Below are 8,743 nucleotides of genomic sequence, written 5' to 3' on the forward strand. Positions count from 1 at the left end.
CTTTAAAGAAAAGTAATAATTTGAGCTATTCTTGGCAAATACAGAAAATGCGATTTGATCTCTACATAGCCTCTTTAAATGAAACGCTTTGTTGTAAATGCTGATGATAAAATTTGCATTTGTTTTTCCCGACAATCCGTCAATCTAACGAAGAGCTTTAAGTTGTGAATATGTTTATACGGTATGCTTAAAATGACGGGATTTACGAGGAAATTACTTTACGACCATTTACAATATTTAGGTAAATAAACTAGAGCATACATTAGTGAGAGGCTCCTGGGTCATTCGAGGCTAACCACCTCGAATGGGCCCCCGAATTACTAAAAGATAATAACTTGATGCTTGTTTACCATTTTCTGCAGGTACAGGTTTATTTGCTCTCATTCCGTTTACAACATCTCCATGAATTTCAAGATTAAAAGACGTTAAGGATAACAACAGAAATAAAGATTAACAGAACATCCATGAACAACCGTATCTACAAATACATCTGCACATTTTGAAAGATCTTTTTCTAAGAGATAAATTCAGTTGGTCTTCGTGGACCCATATTTATTGGTGCATAAGTGTTAAATTATTTTTCACCCCATTATGCACTTTTTTTTATCTCTTCATGTAATATCGCATGTGACTGAGCCTATAAATAATCCAATGTGATATTGCATCATCATGATACGATGAAAAAATAATTATACTGCATATGGCGAATTTAGTAAATGTAAGTACATGTATGTAAATCAACACAGATAGGGTCTGTAAAAGTTTTACACTTGAAGATGTATCTACAGAGAAGGTTTCATCATTCTTGGTGATGTGTTGTTCTTGGCTTTAATGATTATACAGTTAAATGGTTTCTGTAATCAAGTATAAAAATTGACCAATTAGTGATGTCTCTTGTTCAAGCTCTTGTTGGTACGGTTTTGGCTTTGTGTCGAAAGGTTTGTCGTGTTGTTGGAGCTGCGTGGGGCTTTCCCTGCCTCTACCCGGCTTCCACCACCTATGTAAATATTTCTCCTAATTTCAGCGAAATAGCCGTCAGTTTGTCATACCAATCAAGTTAACAAACACTTGGAAAGTCTTCTAACGTAAAAGATGTTACATAATGTACTAAATGTCTTTATTTTGCACGCAAAAAGGCCTTTGAAGTGATCACCATTATCAAATAATGACAAATACAATAAAGACAATGAGCATAATGACAATATAATAGGATAATAGGATAATGTTAATAACAATAATGCCAATAGGGACAACGGCAATGGAAATAATGAGAATAACGACAATACGAATGAAGACAATGAGGATAATTGATCTTTTTGTGCTAAACATGCATACATTTACAGAGTCTTTCAAGAGGTCCCTGATCACTTTAGTGGCCTAATGGTCAGAGAGCTCGAGTTAAAGTCGGGAATTTCGGGATCAAATCCGAGTCGAGTCAAACCAAAGACTTTAAAAAATGGTACTTGTTGCGTTCTCGCTTGGTTGATCCTGTGTCTTCGGCATGATGCTTCAGTGGCGACATGGAATGGCACTGTCACAAGAAGGCAGTATATTTACACACACCTAATGACTCCTCGTCGTCATATTTCTACAAATTTATTAAGTACGACGTTAAACCCTAAACTTTCATTTCTTCATTCCAAGGCTTTTCCCAAGATCTGCCTCCATTTAAAAACCTACAACACAGACCAGTATCGCAGAAGTTACAAGTTCGTGAATCACATATGCCCTATAAGCTGGTTTTGAATAATTATGACGTCACCCGAGGCATTGAGTTACAGGCATCAAAACTGAGCCTATGCAGTTTAACATTATGAATGAGAAAAGTGTTCTAGTTTGATTTTCTTTGCAAGACTATGAACTTCTCAACTCAATGTGACGAAAACACATGGATAAACTCTTGACTGTATACTGAGTATTTCAAAAGAAATACATCATTTGTATAAGAACAACAACACGAAAATGGCACAAAATAATCATAAATAACTGTCGACTGCAGCTTACCTGAACTAATGAGAGACAAGCGATCACCACTACCGAACATTCGACCTGGAGATTTATATGGACACAGAACTATGATTCTTCCTACATGTCTTTTGCATGTCTAACATTTTATTGTTAACGAAAACGAAATATAAGAAGAGTTTCATGGGGTTATTTTTTGATAAAGGGATACGTTTTTGACGATTGATTACAATAAGAAGAGACAAATCTCAGTGACCGATTGTCACAGATTTCTGGTATAAAAATGTACTCAATGTTGGCTTAGAACTCATAGTTTATGAAACAGGTATATATTTTCCTGGAGTTTCTATGGTCTTACCTTAATTAGAAGCTATTTAGACATTTATATCCGACCCAACTGATTCACGTCACTTCGCCATGATATTCAGCATTTTTGATTGGAGGCTTTAGAATCTAGGATTTTATTAATTACGAAAAGTGTTCATGTGTTATATTGGTATGGTTAGAAAGATCAGATTTTATAGCATCTGTGTTCTTCAAATTAATATAGAAATTACTGGGTTTTTCTTTATGTTGGCATGGGGAAAAATTACGCTATTTTAGCCATATTGGTTTCGGCATCATAGTAAATTATCGATGGAGCGTAGTAAGAGGCGAACGCAGCACAATGCACGTCAACCAATCAAAATGGAGGACTTTTGGTTAGCACCGCCTGCATTGTTTACACGCTATAAAAAGGAATCGATCATGGCGTCTGACTGATGGTCCTGGAGGTTTACGACAGTCAAGACAAGGGCAAAGGCAAAGGCAAGATCAAGGTAAAGGCAAGATTAAGACAAGGCACAAAGGTATTTGATTCCACCTGAGAATCGCTCGATCTGGCGGGAGATTTGCTATCTTCAGTATATTACGCAAGGCGGATTTAGTGTTATACTGAAAGGACTGTGACTATATGAGTTAAAGAGTTACTCCTCTTACATTAAAACATACCTAAGGATTACGGTTAGGTAGAAATTCCGGCACATATACCTGTTGAAGTATTTTTAAATTGCTAAGGGATGTTCACCGTCTATGGCCGTGTCAACAAGCCTCCCAGAGTTATTCCCCCTGAAACTCTGTGTCGCAAATGACATTGCTGATTCTGAACGAATATTTGATGCTTTGACTGTATATATGTGAATAAATGGGCTTCACTGTTTTCCTCCAAGAGTTATCCCGTAACAATACAGGCTGGGAATGCATTTGGTGTATTAAAAAGAATAGCAGCATTGAATTAATGATTGGGGTATTGAGAGTAAATCCATATTTGTGTAGTGGTGTCTCCAAATACTTGAGGTAAATATACTCTACTCATACGCTAACAAAATATTATCTGGTGATAAGCAGAGCAAAACCTGTAATCTTAACCTATAAAGATCATAAGACAGGGTTTTAAAGAAATATCCGCTACAATACCCAAGTGTAGAGCTTGTATTGCTACGTGTCACTGACTAAAGTCAATTTTGGTAACGAGACTGAGTGATTTCACAGACAACTGAGTATAAGCCACTTTCTAAAAGAAATGGACCATAGTATAGAAATTTAGTGTTTATGCAAGCTCACAATGCGCGCCATCATTCCCCCAAAGACAACATTCCATGCCACTCATTAGAACGAATGACACCAGAGCCACACAACAAAATCGCTAAGAATGCTGTCACCATGATTACGTGAATGCAAAGTTAGAAATACTCTGCACTAATATATTTGAAATACACCATAAACTAGTATCCTGCAAAATGCAGATAAACTAGAAACATGGAGATGAAAATTTGGGTTATACAAAACATGATAACTTCAACAAGCAAAACATTTTACTCAAAACCATAATGCAAATTCATTTCAAAGCATTCCAAAACGTATTAGAACCTTTGGGAACGGACAAGCATTTGGCAAACTTTTGACATTTAATAACGGGTATAAAAACTGCATAAAAGCTCTGTGTAAACCTACATACACGAGATCATTAATTGTTCTGTTGTTTTATGGATAAATCTAGAATATCTAAACAAAAAAATGTTGATAGTTATTTTTAATGAGACTTGACTCACGTAATTTAAACCGGTGGAGATTATATTAGCTTAATGGAATATGGTCAGAGCCACACAAATTTTGGCTCGAAATTCAATCCAGGCAGGATTACTGATCGGTCGGAAAGCAGTCAAACAATCAGTCAAATAACAACAATACTTTGCCTTAAATCCAAGCAAAACACATAAATATTTACATACCTATAAGTTCGGCTGTGAATAATTATGTAAAATCAGACAACCTGAAGTGTTTACAATAATACAGCTCTGTTATTAAAAACGCTACCAACACTTTGTCACTCTCACTTTGACATTTTGACTGCAAACGATGTCAAGATTTAAACAGTTTCTGAATCTTTCTCTAGTGTAAGTCATTGTAAGAGATTTAATGACATTCACAAGATCAGACTTTTATTTTTAGTGGATGAACCTATACCGCGACGAGAACAAATGTTTGGTTGAATGAACCAGTGAGAGCCCCGCACATGTATGTGGTTGGAGCATAAAGACAAACATCTGGTGAATTTTTTTTTATCATTTTATGGAATATTCTGGTAAGACCTACAGTCATGCTCTATTGTTACTCACCTGCATACAATAGTGTGCAGATATCGCTTTAGAACTAAGTCGTGTCCATTGTAAAGGTGAAAAGTCTCCATTTCTGACAAAATTCCGTTTGAGGTACAACATTTCGTGTTCTAAGTCATTATCAGTTAAAGATTCACAAATACAAAACCCGAGTCTATGGTACGTGAAATTTCCATTTCTTTTCCACGAGTCCATTCTCTAAATACACGATCATTCTATGCTTTTTAAATTTTTCTGATCATTAATGGTATCGAATTAATTGACCTCCAACCTATCAAAAAAAAAAAAGGAGTTTTTGAATGAGACGTCAAATAACAATCAAATAAATCAATCTACTTTATAAAAGCAAGTTGTTAGGGGCGTTGCCACACTGACGTGTAATAGGCGAGCTCTGAATTACCTCCCTTATACATGACAGCGATTACCTCCCTAACGAGAGTTTAGTTTTTGAGGCGTGAAACTACGAGAAGTGGGACCTCGCCTAAAAAAGCATGCAGTATGCAGTTATGTGACGACAGTGACAATTTTTTCTAGGCAACATTATGTACGAAAACCTGATATCAGTCTTTGAGAGATCTTAAATGAAGTTCATGTTTTTCAGCTGATGAGTTCGCCAAAGCTGTGCTGTATTTAATTACAGCCATATGGCCTTTTGAAATTACCTCCAATTGGATTAAAAATAGCGTTTATCCTGGGAATAGGTTTACAAAATTAAACTGTCTTACAGTCAGGTCTTCAACCAGCTGATGCCGTTTTAAGTACAAAACTTGCCAGTAGCCAATTTCTGAAGTCTCACCTGACCACAGCTTATACCTAAAATGTACCTTTGCCGAAATTAAGTATATTCCTGTCAGATCGTATTCGCGTGAAAAACTGTAAGACCTCGTCGTGTGCTATAAAGCAACCCCCCAGAAGATGTGTATATACTTACTGATTAATGATTTCCTCTACAGTCGATACGCTGGACGGAATCTGGTGCCTAGAAGAAGCCAAGTGACAAGGAGAGATGTCAAAAAATACCTCCATTGTCGGCATGATCTTCGGCTCATGCGTTGTCGTTGTCGTTCACTACGTTATCGGCAAGGAGTGGACGACTGCACAATGACAATGTCACGTTATGCTCGAACCTGTATGTTGAATACAGCATGTGCATATATCTATATATATATATATATATAGAGAGAGAGAGAGAGAGAGATATCTATATCTATATCTATATATATATATATTTATATATATATATCTATATATATATATATCTATGTATATATATATATATATATATATATATATATATATATATATATATATATATATATATATATATATATATATATATATATATATATAATAAACTGGACTCGTACCTAACAAAAAACTCCGACAAATCAGATTTTCTGAATTAAGGACTTTTTTATTAATGAGGCATTATTAAAAAAAGCAATAGTCATCGGTTTTGACAAAGCAAACAAAATTCACATTTGAATTTTAAGACCATAAAACCGACTTCCAAGACCGATACGATTTCATTTGTATTTCAACTTCTTTCCTATTATCCACAACAACCAACCACTACTAGAATCAGACGATCGTCTCACTAAAACATTTCATCAAACCAAAATTATAAACGGTAAGAGACGGGCTGCCAATCTTAAGAAACTTTTTAGAAAGGCTCGGTTTATTTCCAACTTAATAGAAACCAGTTATACAACTTCTAGGTGTGGAGACCCACGATGCAAATGCTGTGAAAATTTAATAACAAACAATAACGATAATATGAACTGTAATTCTCAAAATCTACTCTATGACTTAACCTGCTCTAATTCTAGCAAATTCTTCATAGGCGTTACCGGTGAATCATTCATAACACGCTAAGTTTACAGATTTTACACAATGGGCCCAAGTTCCACATAATGCCTTTCTTTAAATTATCAGTGAATAAAGCTCAAACCAGAGGAATCAAAGAAGATTACTTTATTCATGAATTTAAATCTGAACTTAACAGAGAAAACATCCGGAGATAAACTCTCCGCATGGATAATCCCATGGGCAAGTTCGAACTTTATAATATTATATGTAATTTGTAACTAGGACTGATCACCATGGTTTAATCTAACTGCATGTATACATAGCTGTCGCAAGATATGTTGTAATAAAAAAGTTCTAAAGAATCGCCATGATACACAGTAAAACTAGTTAGCTAAATCAACAAGTTGAGTTGGTCATGTTTCTTCTACAGTGTATATATATAGTGTGTATACATAGATATACATATACATTATAGATTTAGATTTGCAATGTTCACTGTGGCCCAAATAAAACTGTAATAACAAAATAAAGTTCCGAGAACTTACTTTCCATTTTGTGATAAAATTGTCTAATGTGGACTTGGAAAGTTTCATATTTATTTCAAGTTCATCTATTGGACAAACGATCTGCTGGCCTATGTTAGAATGTTCAAGTCGTTGACCAGTGAGGTAACCGCCTCGAATCCAACTTCCGCTTTATCGGTCATTGATTGGGGTTGGGACGTTTGTCAGGTATACTAGATTCTGCCTGGCTGCCGTCTAATGGTTAGAGGGTCCGCTTTGATACCGGGATATCCGGGATGAAACCCGGCTCGCGCCATACCAAAGACTTTAAAAATAGTATTTGTGGCTGCCTTGTTCCATGCTCAGCACTGAGAGATTAGATGTAAAAAATAGGACAGATTGACCCGGTGTCAGTAAAATGTCACTTCCTCACTTAGTCACAAAGAAAGCAAAACCAAGAAGACAAATTGTGTTTAGTAAAAATCCTGTTAAAACTGAGCTGGATAAATCACGTATTTACAGGGTTCCTGTAAATTAAAGTAAAGTAAACGCAAAATAAAAAGAAACATCCTTCAAAGGAAACGAACGCAGCTCGCTTTACAGTAAAAACATCAACGATCAATTTAAAATATAGATTTCTTCAATTAAACAGTTTAAATCTAATTTATCTTGAACTGGTGGGCTTATACCAAATAGATTCCAAGAGTGTACTTGTTTATTGGTTTGTACAACATGTCTACCTGATTACATTAGTGTACCTGGTTTACTGGTTTATGTAACATGTCTACCTAATTACAATAGTGTACCTGGTTTACTGGTTTATATAACATGCCTGCCTGATTCCCCAGTGTACCTGGTTTACTGGTTTATACAACATGCCTACCTGATTACCTGGTTTACTGGTTTATACAACATGTCTACCTGATTCCTCCAGTGTATCTGGTTTACTGATTTACAACATGCCTATCTGATTCCCCCAGTGTACCTGGTTTACTGATTTACAACATGCGTACCTGATTCCCCCAGTCTACCTGGTTTACTAGTTTATACAACATGTCTACCTGATTACATTAGTGTACCTGGTTTACTGGTTTATGTAACACTCCTGTCTGTTTACCTTTGTGCACTTGGTTTACTGATTTACAACATGCGTACCTGATTCCCCCAGTGTACCTGGTTTACTGGTTTATACAACATGCCTGCCCTGATTCTCCCAGCGCACCCTGGTTTATTTATTTTACAACATGCCTGCCTGGCTCCCCCATTGTACCTGGATTACTGGCTAATACAACCTGCCTACTTGATTGTAAAAGTTGTGCCTGGTTTATTGATTTACAACATGCCTACCTGATCCCCCAGTGTACATGGTTGACTGGTTTCTACAAACTGCTTTACCTGATTGTAAAAGTGTGCCTGGTTTACTGATTTACAACATGCTTGCATGATTCCCCAGTGTACCTGGTTTACTGGTTAATACAACCTGCCTACCTGACTGCCCCAGTGTACCTGGTTTACTGGTTTATACAACATGCCTACCTGAATCCCCCAGTGTACTTGGTTTACTAGTTTATACAACCTGCCTACTTGATTCCCCAGTGTACCGGGTTTACTGGTTTATATAACATCCCTCCCTGATTGTAAAAGTGTACCTGATTTGCTGATTTACAACATACCTACTTGATTCCCCCAGTGTACATAGCTGACTGGTTTATTCAACATTCTTACTAATTTTAAAGGTCTACATGGTTTACTGGTTGACTGGATACCTACCTGATTCCCTTAGTGTACCTGTTTACTGATATACAGCAT

The sequence above is a fragment of the Liolophura sinensis genome, chromosome 8 (genome assembly GCF_032854445.1).
Source record: "Liolophura sinensis isolate JHLJ2023 chromosome 8, CUHK_Ljap_v2, whole genome shotgun sequence".
Lineage (NCBI taxonomy): Eukaryota > Metazoa > Mollusca > Polyplacophora > Chitonida > Chitonidae > Liolophura > Liolophura sinensis.